Source organism: Scyliorhinus torazame, chromosome 7 (genome assembly GCF_047496885.1).
Source record: "Scyliorhinus torazame isolate Kashiwa2021f chromosome 7, sScyTor2.1, whole genome shotgun sequence".
Taxonomy (NCBI): Eukaryota; Metazoa; Chordata; class Chondrichthyes; order Carcharhiniformes; family Scyliorhinidae; genus Scyliorhinus; species Scyliorhinus torazame.
In genome coordinates, this window is record NC_092713.1 from 193,764,414 (window position 1) to 193,782,998 (window position 18,585).

General features: G+C 50.0%; 1 protein-coding gene across 3 annotated transcripts in view; it reads left to right on the forward strand.

The window, feature by feature from the left end:
- adam19b (ADAM metallopeptidase domain 19b) overlaps positions 1 to 18,585 on the forward strand; it is a 271,511-nt gene that overhangs the window by 49,554 nt on the left and 203,372 nt on the right. The gene's annotated exons all lie outside the window — the stretch shown is intronic.

Consider the following 18,585-nt stretch of genomic DNA (forward strand, 5'->3'; position numbering starts at 1 on the left):
TCTTCCCTAGAGGCTCCTTTACATTGAGATTATTAATGAACTTTCTTATTGGACAATACTAGATATAAAATAGCTCATTCCCTCGTAGGTTCCTCAAGAAATATGCTAAATATAAAGTCAGTGCCATCAATAACCTTTGATGTGTTTGGTGGCATCTTCAAGTTTGAAGCCAAGCTTATCGAATGGGTTTACGTCATAAGGCTTCAGCCTCTGGCTATGTAGAATATGAACCTGTCTAGGATTATGTTTTTGTTGCCCACTGGAACTGAAATCGTTCCCAAAACCGGAATAATCGAGTCATTGCAAACTTGAAGAGTGTCGCAGGAGTGAGAGAAAGTTGTGAAAAGTTAATAATGTTAGAGTTTGTCGCTCAATATAGGTACTTTTATGCCCACATCGATGAGGAGCGATACATAGATGCCCGTGATCTTGACTGTGCACTCCATAAAATGACCTGCCGTTTTTCTGTCTGTGATGCCAAACACATTGGACGGGATTAACCGAGCAACCCACTACGTGTTATTCGGCAGTGGAGGCGGCCCGCCAACTGGATTTTCCGGTCTCGATGTTTTCAATGGGATTTTCTGTTGACCTCACCGCTTGTCACCGGGAAACCCATGCGCCATCGGTGGGACAGGAATATCCCACTGGCTTGAACAGACGGTAAATTCCGCCCATGATGTATTTCACTCTCGGGAGTAGATTCCTCCATGTGTTAGCTTGGCGAAGTCGTCTTTTTCTTTGACCTACACATCTTTGTGAAGTGATGTTTGAGCATGAGTTAAACACCTTTCCCTTCAGCTGGACATGGCATTGTTAATTGATGGACATCTCCACAACTTGGGAACATTTTTGACGGTATCGATCGAGATGGAGCTGCTATAAATGATCCTGCCTCTTTGTCTGTAACCCTTGCACATGAACTGGTTGAGCGAGCTGTGTCCTTGACCCTGCGTCTGAGGGTTAATTTCAACCATGGCAGATCCAAGTTGGATTGCCAAGGTTGTGTTTTTCCCCCAAGGATTAAATTACCATCCTTCGTGAGTCAGCATTCTCTAATGCCTGGAATTTAAGTTTTTTTTAATAAGTTGGTCTCAAATTAGTTTGTTGGTTACATGTGGAAGCCAATTGCCTAAATGTTGCCTTGTGTTGTTTTATGGGCTGGCCTTGCATCTCTGATAGAATGTTTATCACAATTACAGACAATCAAATGGTGTATCTCATGGACGCGCCACTACCTTTTCTTTCCCTAAAACATTCAAGTAATTCTCGTTCTCGGTATTTTCCTTTTCAATCTTGGTGGTGTCTTTGGCCCTGTGTCTAGGATTGTCAATGAAAAAAACAATCTGATGTTCCAAAGATACTATATAACCATGTATCTCAAAGCCAATTTGGCAGTACTATGTGGGTTCCTGGTAACAGTTTGAAAATGTACCAAGGGAATGTCAAAAGCGTCGTTGAAAAGCATGGTTGAAAGCATGTTTCACTGACCAGCAGAGCACACTGCTTTAAACAGAATTATTCCATGCTTACAGCAATGATCTCATTTCCAAGCCTTCATCTTTGGCAATTGTTCCACTTTTTCTTTTGGGAAGTTGACCTTAGAATTGGACATCAGCCAGCCTAGTCAGTGTTGAGAGCATTTTTATTGGCCTAAGAGTCTGTCTAATGTAAAAAATGATTTGTATCAATGGAAACCTAAGCATCCTCATATTAACTATAAAAGGAGATTTTAAAGAAAGGCTTTATCTATAGCTTTTGTTAGCTAGGGCTTTGACTTCAACTGAAATACTTTATGTTGTAGGTTAGAATTATAACATCACTACTTTTGGGAGGTGATTAAAGCTACATGTAATAAAGTACTGGCATGGACATATATACTCAAGGCAGGACGGTGTGTGATTTGGACGTGGATCCTGACGGTGATGGTGTTTTCAAACGCTTGTTGCCCTTATGATCGAAGTCATGGATAATAATCGCTTATTGTCACAAGTAGGCTTCAATGACGTTACTGTGAAAAGCCCCTAGTTGCCACATTCCAGCGCCTGTTCGGGGAGGCCGGTACGGGAATTGAACCCGCGCTGCTGGCCTTGTTCTGCTTTACAAGCCAGCTGTTTAGCCCACTGTGCTAAACCAGCCCCTGAAATTTGAGAGGTGCTGTTGAGGAAGTCTTGGTGAGTTGCTGCAGTGTATGCTGTGGATAGTACTGCACCTAGTGTATGCCATTGGTGCAGGGGTTGGATGTATAAGCCACAGATGAGGGCACTGGTCAAATGGATGACTCTGTTCACTTTTGTTTTAACAAAGCTGCATTTGAATAAGTATCATTTGGCAAGATGTTCTTGGCATGAATTGTCACTTTGCTGTCACTGCCGTTACTTTTCTGCATGTAGGTTTACAAAGGATACTTTTGAGAAGTGATGTCTTTAGTTCACAATTTTAGAATCTGAGATAAGCCAGCTAGAATCAAACTCAGCCGAAAATAATGCCCCACAAAAGGTTGTGAGACACAGAATCAACTGAAATGTTTGAATGCAAAGTTGACATTTTCTTGGCAAATGAAGGCATTCAGGATATCAAAGTATGTGCAACTGCAATTTAAAAGTATAGAGAAGCAACGGTTAACAAATAATTGAAGTAGTTGTGACAGATATCTGACTCATTTTCCTGTACTTTAAGAAACCACTAGCTTTCAAAATGGACAGGATTTTCTGGCCATCCCTGCTGGGCAGGATTGTCCCCTCCCACCGGCGGCAAACCCTTGCCATGGGTTTCCCGCGGCAGGGGGTGCATACAGCGGAATGAAGATTCTGCCCAATGGCAAGCCACCTCAGCTGCCATGAAACACGCCGCGGTGGCGCACGGATGTTACTTAGTGGCGACTTCACGGTTTGCCTCGTGTTCCTGTCAACCCTAAATTCTCAATGTTCAACTCCATATAGCTTCATCTTCCATTCATATTATCACAGCAATAGGAAAATCCAAAGTCCTGGTCTGAACCATTCTGCAATGAGAAATCTAGAAATAGCCAAGTTGAGCGTTAAAACGGTGTGTGAGGAAGTTGGGGTGATGAAATATTCAGATGCTTGTGTTGCCAGTAAGCAGGTTATGATGGCTGGAAGATGACCAGCTACAAGGCACGACTGACAAAGAGACTGAAATGTTGTACGGACATACAAACATATAAAATAGGAGCAGAAGTGGACAACTCGGCCCCTCTAAACTGCTCTGATATTCGGCAAGATCCTGGCTGAAATAAGCAAAATACTGCGGAAGCTGGAATCTGAAACAAGAATAGAGGATGCAGGAAAAACTCAGCAGGTCTGCCAGCATCTATCAGGAGGGAAACAGAAGGTGCGAGTCAGCGACCCATTGCGGCCGGGTGAATGGAGCGAGAGCCCCAAATCGGATTGTTGGGCGAGATCCAAATCTGCATATTTAAATGAGCCTATTGGCTCATTTAAATACCCAGCTGCCAGATTTACTCAACTCCTGGGAGTCAATGGCCTCACCCACAAGACCTCACCAGGACTCCGTTTAGTTCTGGTCCATGCAAAAGTGGATCAGGCGTAATGGCCCCTTGGGGGTCTCGCAGGCCATTGAAGACCTTGGGGTGGTCGGGGACAGGGCACACCCCCTGCTGCCTGGGCACCTTGGCTGTGCTAACCTGCACCCTGGCGCTGCCAAGGTGAGTGGGCAGCACTGCCAGGGTGTCAGGCTGGCAGTGCCAAGGTGCCCAGGGGAGGGTTTGGGGGGTAGACCTGAAAGTGGGGGTGGGAGTGGGGGTTGGGGGTGGAATCAAGGCTGCCAATCAAAGTTGCGCCCCAATCTGCGAACAGCCGTTCCAGCTGGTGAGATCAGCTCTCCCAACAGAAAATTACTCCATGCGTAGGCTGGGCAGGGAGAAACACCCGAGGCCAAAAGAAAACAGCATAGAGGCATTGAATAGCAGGGTGCTGCAGGGCAAAATGCGCCCAACAGCGGACTTAGTTTTAAGTCCAGTGAATCGCGCCCAGAGTTAGCGTTTCGAGTCATGGACCCTTTCTCGGGACTGAAAGGAGGGAGAATGTGTTAGAGCAAAAGAAATTGCAACAAAAAGTGGCAACTTTAAGACCAAAAGACAAAGGGCAGGATTCTCCGGTCGCCGACACTGAAATCGTGTTCGACGATCGGCCGGAGAATCCCTGTTTGCGGCGAAATCGGGGACGTCGGTGCTTTTGCGATGCTTCGCCCCCTTGAGAACGGCATACTCGAAGGCCGTCACCTGAAGCCCTCTGCTGATGCTCCGCCCCCGATGTGCCGAGTTCCCGACAGCGTGGAACACATATCCTTTTTTTGGGGGGGAACCCACAGTCGGGGAGGGGGGGGGGGGGCGTTCAACAGGCAGGGAGAGCTTTGGCGGTGGCTGGGGGCCTGGTGGGGGCTGGTTTGGAGGTGTCGAGGGGTGTTACTGGGGGACAGTGTGTGGCAGGCCAGGTCCGCGTGCGGCCGGCGCCATGTTGCACAGTGCGGCCGCTGCAGTCCCCCGCCATGCGCATGCGCAGCCACAAACCCGGCAATTCTCTGGCCGTATCCGCAGGTTTACGCTGCGTGGCTGCTAGCCCCCTACCAGACGGAGGTTCGTTGCAGCTTTTGCACCGTTTTTCAGGTGTAAAATGTCACTGTTCCTACGCCGGCATCAGCACTTAGTCTTCAAATCGGAGAATCCAGCCCAAGGTGAGAGAGGGGAAGAGGGTGTTTTGCTTTGAGGCCATGAATGTATGGAACATTAAAACAAGAGAAGAGAAGAAAAGGGGGTTTGAGATGGAGGAGAAAGGTCACTATCTAAAGCTGCTGAACTCAATGTTAAATCCCAAGGGCTGCAGTGACCCGGATCAGAAGATGAGATGCTGCTCCTCCAGCTTGCGTTGGACCTCAGTGGAGCATCCCAACAGGTCAAGAATGGACATGTGGGCATGGGAGTAAGGCGCTGAGTGAAAATGGCACGCAACAGGAATATTGAGATCAGGGGCGTCATTCTCCGACCCCCCAGCGGGCCGGAGAATGGCCGCTGGCCGCCGTGAATCCCGCCCCCGCCGGTTGCCGAAGTCTCCGGTACCGGATATTCGGCGGGGGCGGGAATCGGGCCGCGCCGGTTGGCGTGCCCCCCCGCTCGATTCTCCGGCCCGGATGGGCCAAAGTCCCGCCGATAAATTGCTTGTCCCGCCGGCGTAAATTAGAGTATCTATTTACCGGCGGGACAAGGCGGCGTGGGCGGGCTGCGGGGTCCTGGGGGGGGGCGCAGGGCGATCTGACCCCCACGGTGGCCTGGCCCGCGATCGGGGCCCACCGATTCGCGGGCGGGCCTGTGCCGTGGGGGCACTCTTTCCCTTCCGCCTCCGCAACGGTCTCCACCATGGCGGAGGCGGAAGAGACTCTCCCCACTGCGCATGCGCGGGAAACTGTCAGCGGCCGCTGACGCTCCCGCGCATGCGCCGCCCCGACATGTCATTTCCGTGCCAGCTGGCGGGGCAACAAAGGCCGTTTCCGCCAGCTGGCGGGGCGGAAATCCCTCCGGCGCCGGCCTAGCCCCTCAATGTTGCGGCTCGGCCCCCAAAGATGCGGAGCATTCCGCACCTTTGGGGCGGTGCTATGCCCATCTGATTGGCGCCGTTTTGGGCGCCAGTCGGCGGACATCGCGTCGTTTGGGGAGAATTTCGCCCCTTGTTTGAGGACTGAGCAAAGATGTTCTGCAAAACCGTCAACAAGTCTGCTTTTAGTCTCCCCTATGTAGAGGAGCAGCAAATATAATAAACCAAGTTGAAGGAGGGGCAAGTAAAAGCTGCTTAATCTGAAAGTAATATTTGGGGTCTTGAATAGTGAGGGTGAGGAGATAATGAGGCAGGTGTTACACTTTCTACAATTGCAAGGGAAGGCGCCATATGAGGTGATGAGGAGTTGGGAGTCATGGAGGACTGGACCAGGGGGCAGGATTCTCCCATTCGGCGGCAGAGTGTCCACGCCGTCGGAAACGCCGTCGCGTTTCACAACGGCGTGAACGGGCTGTTGGGAGTACCGATACTGGCCCCTATAGGGGGCCAGCACGGCGCTGGAGTGGTTCACGCCGCTTCAGCCTCCCATCCTGGCGCGAACTGTGCGGCACAGGAACCGCACATGCGCAGTGGCGCCGGCACCAACCCGCGTATGCGTGGTGGCCTCCATCAACGTGCCGGCCCCGACGCAACATGGCCCGGGAGTTCAGGGACTGGCGCGTAAGAAAATAGGCCCGGGAAGCGAGAGGCTGGCCCGCCGATTGGTGGGCCCCGATCGCGGGCCAGGCCCCAAAGGAGGCACCCCCCGGGGTCGGAGGCCCCTCCCCCCTGCACAGGCCATCCCCCGACCCTGTGCGCAGTGTTCCCGCCGGCTGCGACCAGGTGTGTATGGCGCCGGCGGGATTCTGCCATTTTAGAGCGGCCGCTCGGCCCATCTGGGCCAGAGAATCGGCGGCCCGCCACCAGCGCCACGCCAAACGCGCCGGCACCAATGGCACCAATTCTCCGCTCTGCGGAGAGTCGTGTGCCAGCGTCGGGGCGGTGTGGCCCGGTTGTGGGGATTCTCCGGCCCAGCCCCGGGCTGGGAGAATCCTGCCCAGGGTGTCAAGAGGGAGGGGTCCCTGTGGAATGCCGATGGGGGGAGGGTTGTTGAGGGGAAGATGCGTTTAATGGTGGCATCATGCTGGAGTGGTGGAATTGGCAGAGGATGATCCTTTACATGCGGAGGCAGGTGGGGTGAAAAGTGAGGACGAGGGAGACTATATCATGGTTTTGGGAGGGAGCGGAAGGGGTGAGGGCAGAGGTGTGGGAAATGGGTTGAACCCAGTTGAGTGCCCTGTTAACCATGGGTGGGAGGGAAACTTGGGTTCAGGATAAAGGCAGACATGTCAGATGCGACGGAGGGGGAGAAACTGGGAGAATGAGATGGAGTCCTCAAAGGGAGCATGGTGTGAGGAGCTGTAGCCAAGTAGCTATGGGAGTCGGTGGGTTTGTAATGAATGTTAGTGGCCAATCTATCACCAGAAATGGAGACAGAGAGGTCAAGGAAGGGAAGTGAAGTGTTGGAGATAAACCATGTGTCGGAGAGAGAGGGGTGGAAATTGGAAGCAAAATTGATAAGTTCATCCAGGTCCAGATGAGAGCATGAAGCAGCACCAATAGAGCCATTGATGCAACAGAAAAAGAGTTGTGGGTGAGGCCCTGAATAGGACTGGGACCAGGAGTGTTCATGGCTGATCTGTTTGTGTTGAGTTCCACATTCCTATCTACCCCTGATAACCTTTAATTCCCTTGCTGAACAAGAATCTATCTAACACCGCCTTAAAAATATTCAATCATCCCGTCCCACCCATTTCTGAGGCAGAGAGTTCCAAAGTCGCACAACCCTCTGAGAGACAAAAATGTCTCCTCATCTCTGTCCTCTAACAGTGAGCCCTAATTTTACAACTATGTCCCCTAGTTCTGGACTCACCCACAAGAGCAAATATCCTTTCCACCTAGAATTTCTGCAGTGCAGAAAGAGGCCATTCAACCCATCAAGCTTGCACTGACCCTCTGAAAGAGCACCTTACCAGTCACACCTATTGTATCCCCATAACCCCACCTATCCTGCACATCTTTGGACACCAAGGGATAATTTAGCATGGTCAATCCACCTAACCTGCTCACCGTTGCACACTGAGGGACAAATCTGAATTCTCCCTCTGTGTATCCGAACAGGCGCCGGAATGTGGTGACTAGGGGCTTTTCACATTAACTTTATTGCAGTATGAATGTAAGCCTATTTGTGACAATAAAGATTATATTTTTAAAAAATTGAACATGGCCAATCCACCTAACTTGCACATTCTTTGGACCGTGGGAGAAAACTGGAGCATCCGGAGGAAACCCATGCCGACACGGGGAGAAAACGTAAACTCCACATAGTCACCCAAGGCCGGAATTGAACCCGGGTCTCTGGTGCTGTGAGGCAGAAGTGCTAACCACTGTCCCACCATGCTGCCCATCTACCACGTCAAGATCATTCAGCAACCTATATACTTTAATCAAGACATCCCTCATTCTAAACTCCAGTGGGAACAAGTCCAGTCGTCTAACTTATCCTCATAAGACAACCCATTCATTCTGGGTAAACCGCCTCCAATGCATTTATATCCTTTGTTAAATAAGAGGTCAAAGAGTATTCGAGATGTGCGGCTGGATTCTTCCTCCCACCCGCCCCAAAAAAGCCATGGGTGAGAGGTGGACAATGGAAAACTCCATTGACCTCGGGTGGGATTCTTCGGCCGCCGGATGAACGCGGATGGAGAAACATGCCCGTGGTCTCACCAATGCCCTGTACAACTGGAGCAAAACAGCCTTACTTTTATGTTCAATTTCTCTCATAATAAAGGATAACGTTCCATTAAGCTTCTTGAATACATGCTATACCTGCAAACTAATCTTCTGTGACTCATTCACAAGGATAACTCGATCTCTCTGCACCTCGGAATTCTGAAGTTGTCCTCCGTTTAAATAATACTCTGTTTTTTTATTCTTCCTGCCAAAACGAACAACTTCACATTTTCCCACACGACTCCACCTGCCGGATTCTTGCCCACTCACTCAACCTAACTATATCGATCTGCAAACTCCTGCTGTCTTCTTCACAACATTTTAACGAAAATATTCCCCCAAAAAATAAAGTTGTAACTTTTATTTTGAGTGGTTTATTTACAAAACTAGGACCAGGTGGCAACTTAGATGGTTTTGACCAGGAAGAGAAGGTAGACTGTAATTTCTATTGCATGCTTCTTGATCTCAGAACATTCAAAAGATCTTGAATTACATTTGAAGTATAGTCATTATTTCTTTTTAATATTTTATTGAGGCATTTATATATTAACACAATAGACATAAACACAACCCAAATCCAACCAACATGACTGTACATAACCAACTCAACAAAATACCCCACCAATCATAGTTGTAATGTAGGAACCATGGCAGCCATTTTGAAGACCTTTACATAAAGGCAAATGGCTGCGTAAAGATGTGACTGATGGAGTGCAGTAAATACAAACTTAAGGTTCAGCTGATTTTCATTTTCACTGTAAGCTGTTCACCCAACTCCTTGTACACCTGTCAGTGTTTTTTTAAAAATTCATTGGATGTGAGCGTTGCTGGCTGGCTGGGCCAATATTGTCCATTCCTAATTGCTCATGAACAAGTCAACCACATAGCTGTGGGTCTGGAGTCACATGCAGACTAGACCAGAAGAATGGCACATTTCCTTCCCAGATGGGTTTTTAACGACAATCAACTTTTTAATTCCAGCATTTTTACTGAGTTAAAATTTTCACATCAGCCATGGTGGGATTTGACCTCTGGTTTGTAGATTATTAGTCCAGTAACAATACCACTCCCTCACTGTCTTCCCTTACTAACCTGGTAAGAAACCTGAAGGAAAGCCACACTATACAGAATTCAATACTTTCGTGCACGAGATTGAATTAACTGATCAAATGGCTAGCAGCAAAATGGAGATATTCCAAAAGCCTTTCCTGGGGAATCTATCACAGTCAGACAAGCCATGTCAAAACAACTGCCTACGCTGTTGGAGACCTCTGGCTTCTTGTGCAGCCATGACTTCTTTTGCTCCATCATTGGTGACTGTGGGCGAAATTCTCCCGAAACGGCGCGATGTCCGCCGACTGGCGCCCAAAACGGCGCCCCAAAGGTGCGGAATGCTCTGCATCTTTGGGGGCCGAGCCCCAACATTGAGGGGCTAGGCCGACGCCGGAGGAATTTCCGCCCCGCCAGCTGGCGGAAACGGCCTTTGTTGCCCCGCCAGCTGGCACGGAAATGACATGTCGGGGCGGCGCATGCGCGGGAGCGTCAGCGGCCGCTGACAGTTTCCCGCGCATGTGCAGTGGAGGGAGTCTCTTCCGCCTCTGCCATGGTGGAGACCATGGCGGAGGCGGAAGGGAAAGAGTGCCCCCACGGCACAGGCCCGCCCGCGGATCGGTGGGCCCCGATCGCGGGCCAGGCCACCGTGGGGGCACCCCCCGGGGTCAGATCGCCCCGCGCCCCCCCCCCCCCCCCCCCCCAGGACCCCGGAGCCCGCCCGCACCGCCTTGTCCCGCCGGTAAATAGGTGCTTCAATTTACGCCGGCGGGTCAGGCAATTTATCGGCGGGACTTCGGCCCATCCGGGCTGGAGAATCGAGCGGGGGGGCCCGCCAACCGGCGCGGCGCGATTCCCGCCCCGCCGAATCTCCGGTGCCGGAGACTTCGGCAACCGGCAGGGGCGGGATTCACGGCAGCCCCCGGCGATTATCCGACCCGGCGGGGGGTCGGAGAATGACGCCCTGTGTCTTTAGCTGCTTGTCCTCTGAGCTCAGGAATTCGATCCCTGGGCAGCACGGTGGGGCAGTAATAGCACTGCTGCCTCACGGCACCGAGGACCCGGGTTCGATCCCAGCCCTGGGTCACTGTCCATGTGGAGTTTGCACATTCTCCCTGTGTCTGTGTGAGTCTCACCCCCACAACCAAACATGTGCAGGGTAGGTGTATTGACCACGCTAAATTGCCCCTTAATTGGAAAGATTTTAAAAAGGAATTCCATCCCTTTATGTTTCTTCTGCTCTACCTCTCTCTTCCTTTAAGATAATCTTCAAAATCTATTGCTTTGCTTGGGCTTCCTGTATTAATACCTCCATGTCAAATCTTGTCCGATAATTTACTATGGTCGAGATGTTATGCAAAGTAAAGTAAATGCAAGTTGTTGTTGTTCTTTTTATTGACAAGCCTAAAACTCTAGTATTTGCCCAAACTGTTGATTGACAAACTAAGGCCCTTGCTGCCCATAGACTCATTTGTTTCCCTCTAAGTATTTCTATCTTCTACTTGAAGGCACCAATTCATTCTGAGGAACCCTACCACAGGTGTCAACCAGCTTGTACACTACTCGAGCATACATTTGTCAAACATGAGTTTGGACTGTTCCGGCAGGCGATTTGATTTTCAGTTTGAGAAATTGGGATGAGGGGGTGCCAGTCAAGGTCAGCGAAAATGGCGTTGGCAGGAGGGTGGGTGAAAGACACAAAGTGCTGAAAGAAAAGGTCGAGTTTTGGACAAGTTGGAGGTTTGTGGAGTTTGAACAGTCCATTAACACACTGTCCTTGGGCTCTGCTTAGGGTAGCGGACACCGGTATTTGTTGGAGTGGAGCCTGTGGACCTTAGTCTGGAACAAGGGGCGGGATTCTCCGACCCCCCGCCGGGTCGGAGAATCGCCGGGGGCTGGCGTGAATCCCGCCCCCACCGGTTGCCGAATTCTCCGGCACCGGATATTCGGCGGGGGTGAGAATCGCGCCGCGCCGGTTGGGGGCCCTCCCCGGCGATTCTCTTGCCCACGATGGGCCGAAGTCTGGCTGCTGGAATGCTTGTCCCGCCGGCGAGAATCAAACCACCTCTCTTACCGGCAGGACAAGGCGGTGCGGGCGGGCTCCGGGGTCCTGGGGCGGGCGCGGGGCGATCTGGCCCGCGATCGGGGCCCACCGATCCGCGGGCGGGCCTGTGCCGTGGGGCACTCTTTTCCTTCCGCCTTCGTCATGGTCTCCACTATGGCGGAGTGCGGAAGAGGATTCCGCACCTTTGGGGCGGCGCGATGCCGGACTGATTCGCGCCGTTTTTGGCGCCGGTCGGCGGACATCGCGCCGATTGCGGAGAATCCCGGCCAAGGTATTGTGTTGGGAGAGAGAGCGCGATTTACACATTGTTTTGCATTCACTTTTAGCCACACATTGCAGATATTGTGGATCCAGCTGCAAGCAATGGGAAACCTCCAAATTCCACAGAGATGTATTATGCGTCAGCTAATGGAGCAGAGCATTTATTATTTAGAAACCGTTTACAGGAAAGCACTTGATTCAGCTACAGTGTCTACTCAGTCTCTTGAGTATGAGCAGTGGTGTTACATCTCAGAGTTCAGGTGCCTTACAACTTCCCCCAAATACTGGAAGCTTAATTAAAAGCAGAGTACTGTGGATGCCGGAAATCAGAAATTAAAGCAGAAAATGCTTGGATAAACTCAGCAGGTCTGGCAACATCTGTGGAGAGAGAAACAAAGGGTGAAATCTACTGGCTCTTCAAGCCAGGGGGATCTTCCGGTCCCACCGATGGCGCATCCCCGCTCCGGGCTTCCTGGTGGCATGAGGTGGATTCAATGAGAAATCGCATTGACAGCGGCAAGATCAGAAAGTCCCGCTGCCCATGGTGGGCCGCCACATGCCGCCGGGAAAGATGCCGTGGGGAGGCAAGAGAATCCTGCCAGTGTTAATGTTGCAAGTCTTCTTTGGAAACTGGAAACTTAATGCCTTATGACCAAGAGGGCACACTGATGATCAGAAAACTGGGATTTTTATCTACCTGTGGGATATTTTACGGGTATTCTTGTGCAATACTCAAGAACTGCTGCAGTGTTGGAGGTGCTGTCTTTCAAATGAGAGGTTAAACGGAGACCCTCTCCAGTGGATGGTAGAGATCTTATGGACGCTATGAAAGAAGAGCAGGGAAGTTCAGTCTGGTATCTATCTGCATTATGTCCCTCAACCAACATAATTAAAAACAGATTACTGCCTCATTTTCTTTTATTTGGGTTCATGGGACTTGCTGTGTGCAAATTGGCCTCCACGTTTGCTGAATTACACCAATGATTACACTTCAGAATAAGTATTTCATTGGCTGTAAAGTGCTTTTAGAGAGCCTAAGATTGTGAAAATGCAAACTCTTTCATTCCTTGAAATTTCAATTGGCAATTGGCAATTCCCTTGAAATAAGCAATTGGTGATATCATCTTCTTTCCTGTGAGAGGTCATTTGTGTTGATGAATAGCCGAGTCACAAAATAGTCAGCCTAAGTACTGAGCAAGCTTTTAGAGAAAATATTGACTCTTAAGTACCGCATATAATGCTTTAAAGAGCATTTTATGTGGTACTTAAAATCATTTTGACTTTAAGGCATGTGGTGTGCTTCTCCCAGTGGATGTATCCTGATTCATCATGGTTCGGCTTGGCTATGAGACACCATTCTCGCTCCTCTCCTTTTTAAAAATAATTTTAAAGTACCCAATTTTTTTTTTTCCCAATTAAGGGGCAATTTCGCGTGGCCAATCCATCCAACCGGCACATCTTTTGGGTTGTGGGGGTGAAACTCACAGACAGGGGGAGAATGTGCAAACTTCACACGGACAGTGACCCAGGGCCGGGATTTGAACCTGGGTCCTCAGCGCCGCAGTTCCAGTGCTAACCACTGCGCCACATGCTGCCCTTCCTGCTCCTCTCCTGAAGGCAGACTTTTGCTGAGGCCAGCACCACTAACATCAGCTTCTCTTCAGCACCTCACTCAAACGACCACCTGCGAGTCCAACCATCGAGTATTGGTGGGCTGTGGCAGACAGATCCTGATTGTGTATTGGCCCACCACATGTACTTTTGGCCCACTACATGTACTTTCCCATTAGTGGCCAACTGTTCAAATCGCAGTCTCACTATGTGGCAGAGAAAGAGCCCCCCCCCCCATCTCCCATGACTGGTAAAATGCCAATGTATCCACTGGAGTTTGGAAGAATGAGAGGTGACCCTATTGAAACAGTTAAGATCCTGAATGACCTGATACAGTGTATAGTGAAAGGATGTTTCCCATTTAAGACGGAGATGAAAATAAGTTTTTTTCTCCCAGAGGGTCGTGAGTCTGTGGAACTCTCTACCCCAGGCGAAGGTTGGGTCATTGCATATTTTTAAGGCTGAGTTAGATAAATTCTTGATTGATGAGGGAGTCAAAGTGTATCCGGGTGTAAGAAGGAAAGTGGAGTTGAGGCCACAACTGGATCAGCCATGATATTATTGAATGGCAGAGCAGGCTTGAGGGGCTGAATGGCCTCCTCCTGCACCTAATTCGTATGTTCTTATGGAAGGAACAAATCCTGAATTGGCTATTAAAGTGGCTCAGTTGGCCTCTAGGCAGGTGAGCCGTACACCACCTTCTCCGCTACAGGCCAGATGGCGTGGTCGCTGGAAGATGGGCGGGCACACCACCCCTCACCGTTTTACAGACCACTGACACGCAGACCGGCCGCAGAGGGATGGTGAAGTCCACATCCCTTTATTATTCTTGCAACCTCTAGTCTATAGACATCGATGACCATTTGCAAGCTGAACCATAACCCTGACAGCAATTAGCTAACCTGTCAAAAGCGGATCTTGACTCTGCAGTTAAAAAACATTGTTGTATTTGTCCTCTGGATGTTGTCAAGGCCAGCATTGATTGCCCAAGCCTTGTTGCCCTGAGAAGATCCTTGAACTGTGGATCCACAGTATTGATGGTGCTCCCATGATGACGTTTGGTTGGGAACGTTTGACAAAGGCTAATTATGTTAGAGCATCCATGAAAGAGCCCTTTGCCTACCTTCCAGTACAGAATCTGGAGATTGTCAATAGCTGCAAGTTCAAATTATGGATATGTTAGTAACGGATAGTGTCCTGAGCATGTTTGGGAAGTGATGCATTTTCAAAGGTGAGGTGGAAGTCAAATATTGTCCACTATTGCAACAAATCTGTGCAGCTGTTGCCTCATACATTGCTGTCAGCTGATCTGGGATTCCCACTGGGAATTCTGAATCGCCTCCTCACATATGATGCACAGGAAATCTCAGTTGCCAGTAGATTGTCTGTCTTGGAAGATAGTTCTAGAATTAGGAAGGAGCAGCTTCAATTTAGTCCACATTTTTTCCGGTTTCCATTTCTCAGGATTGAACTGCATTGATAAGAAACATCACTTCACCATTGAAACACTCCTTGGCAGAATGCCAAGTTGCTGTGTGTAGTTCTACTGAGGTACACAGGAGCACATCACTGCGGGGGGGACAAGTTACTCTCTGTGGATTTTCGTGCTCAGGTTTAATACCATTTGTCCCAGAAAGATGCTGAAGGTTAAATCGATAGGTGGCAAACAGCGGAGTTCGGAAATTTTGCCAGTATATAAAATTTGTTGCATGTTTGCTCAGTTTGACCAGAAAACTGGGTTACCCAAACACTGAGCTTTTTTACCCTACTGCTATTGAAACTCCCTCCTCTACATAAAGAACAGTATAATGGCCAAGCCTTTGGGCCTGTTCCGCCATCCCGTTAGATAATGGCTGATCTTTATGTCAACTCCATCTATCTTTGCTCGAATACTTTGATACACTTATTCACCAAAAATTGGAAGACCGTCACCGTCACGTGGAGAATTTGAGTTCTCATTTAAAGAAAATGGGATAAATTTGTAACTGTTGCTCTTTGGGATTAATTCATGGAAAGATTCAGACTCCAATTCTAATCTTGGTTGCAACTTATGCCAGTTTCCAGTTGTGAGTTGAAAGCCATTAACTGCAGCTCCCCCGATGGACTAGTAGGTAAAGCATTGCCCTCTGTAATATTGAGTGATACCATTCGGAGTTCCTTCATTTGGGGCCTGGTCTGTGTTGAGTTAGCGGGGAGTAGAAATGTAATAATTGGCCTGCGATGAAGAGCAAATAAATCACCGACAAACGGGATAACTGGCCAGGCTCATTGGACCTTCTCCACAGGCAAGATGAATTGCGTCTTTACCCAATTTACAAGCCTCCAAGTATTTCAAAGGAATTCATTGGTGATGCTCCATCTCTTGACAATCCCTCATGTTGCTCATGTTGAGGATGATTCTCCTTTGCGGATGGCTAGGTGGTGTTAGGATAATAATAATCTTTATTGTCACAAGTGGGCTTACATTAACACCGCAATGAAGTTACTGTGAAAAGCCTCTAGTTGCCACATTCCGGCACCTGTTCGGGTACACGGAGGGAGAATTCAGAATGTCCAAATTACTTAACAGCTGGCCGGGATTCTCCAATAATGGGACTATCTTCCCACGCCCACCAGAAAACGGGCGGGAATCACTCCGGACTTTTTTCGGAACAGTCCGGGTTAATTCTCCGTTTTTAAGGGGGCTTGCAGGGCCCCGGCGTGCTCCGTGCAGCTCCTGCTGCCAATACGCTGCCCTTCATTTCCGGCCGCGTGTCCGTGCATGCACGCGGCGGCCGCCTGCGACGCCGGCCCCACGGATTATGGCGGAGCCACACAGCAGCCCGGAGGAAGGTAGGCCCACTCCCAGATCGCCTGCGCCCGCTGATCGATGGCCCCCGATCGCGGGCCTGGCCGTCGTGGAGGACCCCCCCCCCCCCCCGCCCGCCCGCCCGAGACAGATCCCTCCACCCTCCCCCACCATGACAGCCACCGCAGCCGCGACGTGGAGCCCCCGCCGGGTGGAACCATATTGAACCATACTCGGACGGTCGACCGTGGAGAATCGCCTCGGGGGGCTTTTTCAATGGACCCTGACCGGCACCGCGTCGACCATGCGCATGCGGCTGGCGGCGATTCTCCGGTCACCGGAGAATTGCGCGAAGGCGTCGTGGGTCTGACGCCCCATTCTCCGCCCCCGCGCCAGGCGTGATTGCGGCACGGGGGCTCGGAGAATCCTGGCCCATGTCTTTCGGGACATCGGACCAGACCCCAACTTTAGTGAGGATACCGAATGAGAACCACAATTTTTCAATTTGTAAAACAGTGAGGAAAGGATACTTCACCCCAGGAGTGATGACTCTGACCAATAGATATCTTTTATGTTAAAACAAATTTTATTTCATTAAAAAAATATATATATTTATTCAACTTTTTCAATTTTAGACATAAACAGTAAAACAATAACAAAACTCCCCGGGACCCCACTCTCCCCCTTCCCCCACCCCCTCACTAATAGGACCCCCAAAAGAAAGAACCCCCTCCCCAACACTCTCCTCCCTCCCTCCTACTTAACAACTAATGGTGAACAGCTCTTTAAAATACAGAATAAGTAGCTGCCATCTCCAGTAGAACCCCTCAATTGCCCCCCTCACGCTGTATTTAACTTTCTTGAGATAACTCCATAAGATCCCACAGCCACCCTGAGACACTGAGTGGAGAAGCTGACCTCCACCCCAGCAGCACTCGCCTCAGAGCAATCAGTGAGGCGAAGGCCAGAACATCAGTCCCCGCCCATGCCTGCAGCTCTGACACCCCAAATGTGGTCCCGAAGGGACAGGGCTTCAGTTCAATTTGCAGAATCGGCGACATGGTGCTGAAGAAGTTGACTCAAAACCCTGTGAGTCAAGTCATAACCAGAACATGTGTACATGGTTAGGTGGAATCCTCCCACATCGCTCACTCACAGCCTCCATTCCTGCAAACAACCTGTTCACTGTTGGTGAAATGGGCAGAATGCATGACCTTCAACTGTATCAACCCTAACCTCGCACATGATGACGTTGCATTCACCCTATGCAGAGCCTCGCATCACACACTATCCTCCAGCTCTAACCCTAACACCTGCTCCCACTTAACCTTAACACCCTCCACAGACAGTGCATCTTCCACCATAATCCAACCATAAATCGCTGCGTACTCCCCTCCTACATAATAATAATAACCTTTTATTGTCACAAGTATGAAGTTACTGTGAAAAGCCCCTAGTCGCCACATTCCAGTGCCTGTTCGGGTAAGCTGGTGCAGGAATTGAACCCATGCTGCTGGCCTTGTTCTGCATCACAAACCAGCTGTTTAGCCCACTGAGCAAAACCAGCCATGGTACATGCTTGCCAGTGACAAAACCCTCTCCACCACCGGGATTGTCGGATAGGCCTTTTTCACAAAATTGCTAACCCGTAGGTACCTATAAATATCCACCTGCGAAAGCCCAAATTTCCCTGACAACTCCTCCAACCACGCAAATCGCCCCTCCAAAAACACGTCCCTCATCCCTTCCACCCCCTTCTCCTCCTACCCACTAAACCTACTTTTGTGAGGGCCACGAAGAATCCAGCACGAGTTTTAAGGATACAAAGTAATAACATTTATTTACAATAACATATATATATATATATAACAGTAGCAGTAAATTCCCTTGCTGCATACTCCTTCCTGCTGGTTCCTGAACTGGCCAGCTTTATTTATACTAGGAGTTTACTAATGGTTTCTCTGCCCCCCTCATTGGGGAAGCTCATACTCCCACAGGATTGTGGGATTGTCATTAGTCCCCAGCCAATGGTAAGTAGGCAGGTTATAACACCTACCATGCAATGTCACCGGCTCAAATATGTGGTTTGTAAAGATTGGCGCCAGCTTTGTGGCCACATCCACTTAAAGTGCTGCCAAAACTGTCTCCACGTCCTCAGTATGGGGACTACCACCGGGTTCGCAGAATGTACCCCTGGATAAAATGGCAGCGAGGCTGCCACGAATGCCCTTAGCCCCCCGACCCCCTACACAACCCTGACTCCATCCGCACCCAAGTCTCCGCAGGATCCCCACACCGCCCCAATACCGTCTCAGCGTTCGCTGCCCAGCAGTTTGCTGATGGTGACTGGGGGTTGTTCTTTGTCCCATCCTATGGGTGGGGCTGGGTGCCATATTTGGGGTGTCAGACCCGCTGGAGCTGCAAACGGGTGCTGGTGGCTCGCA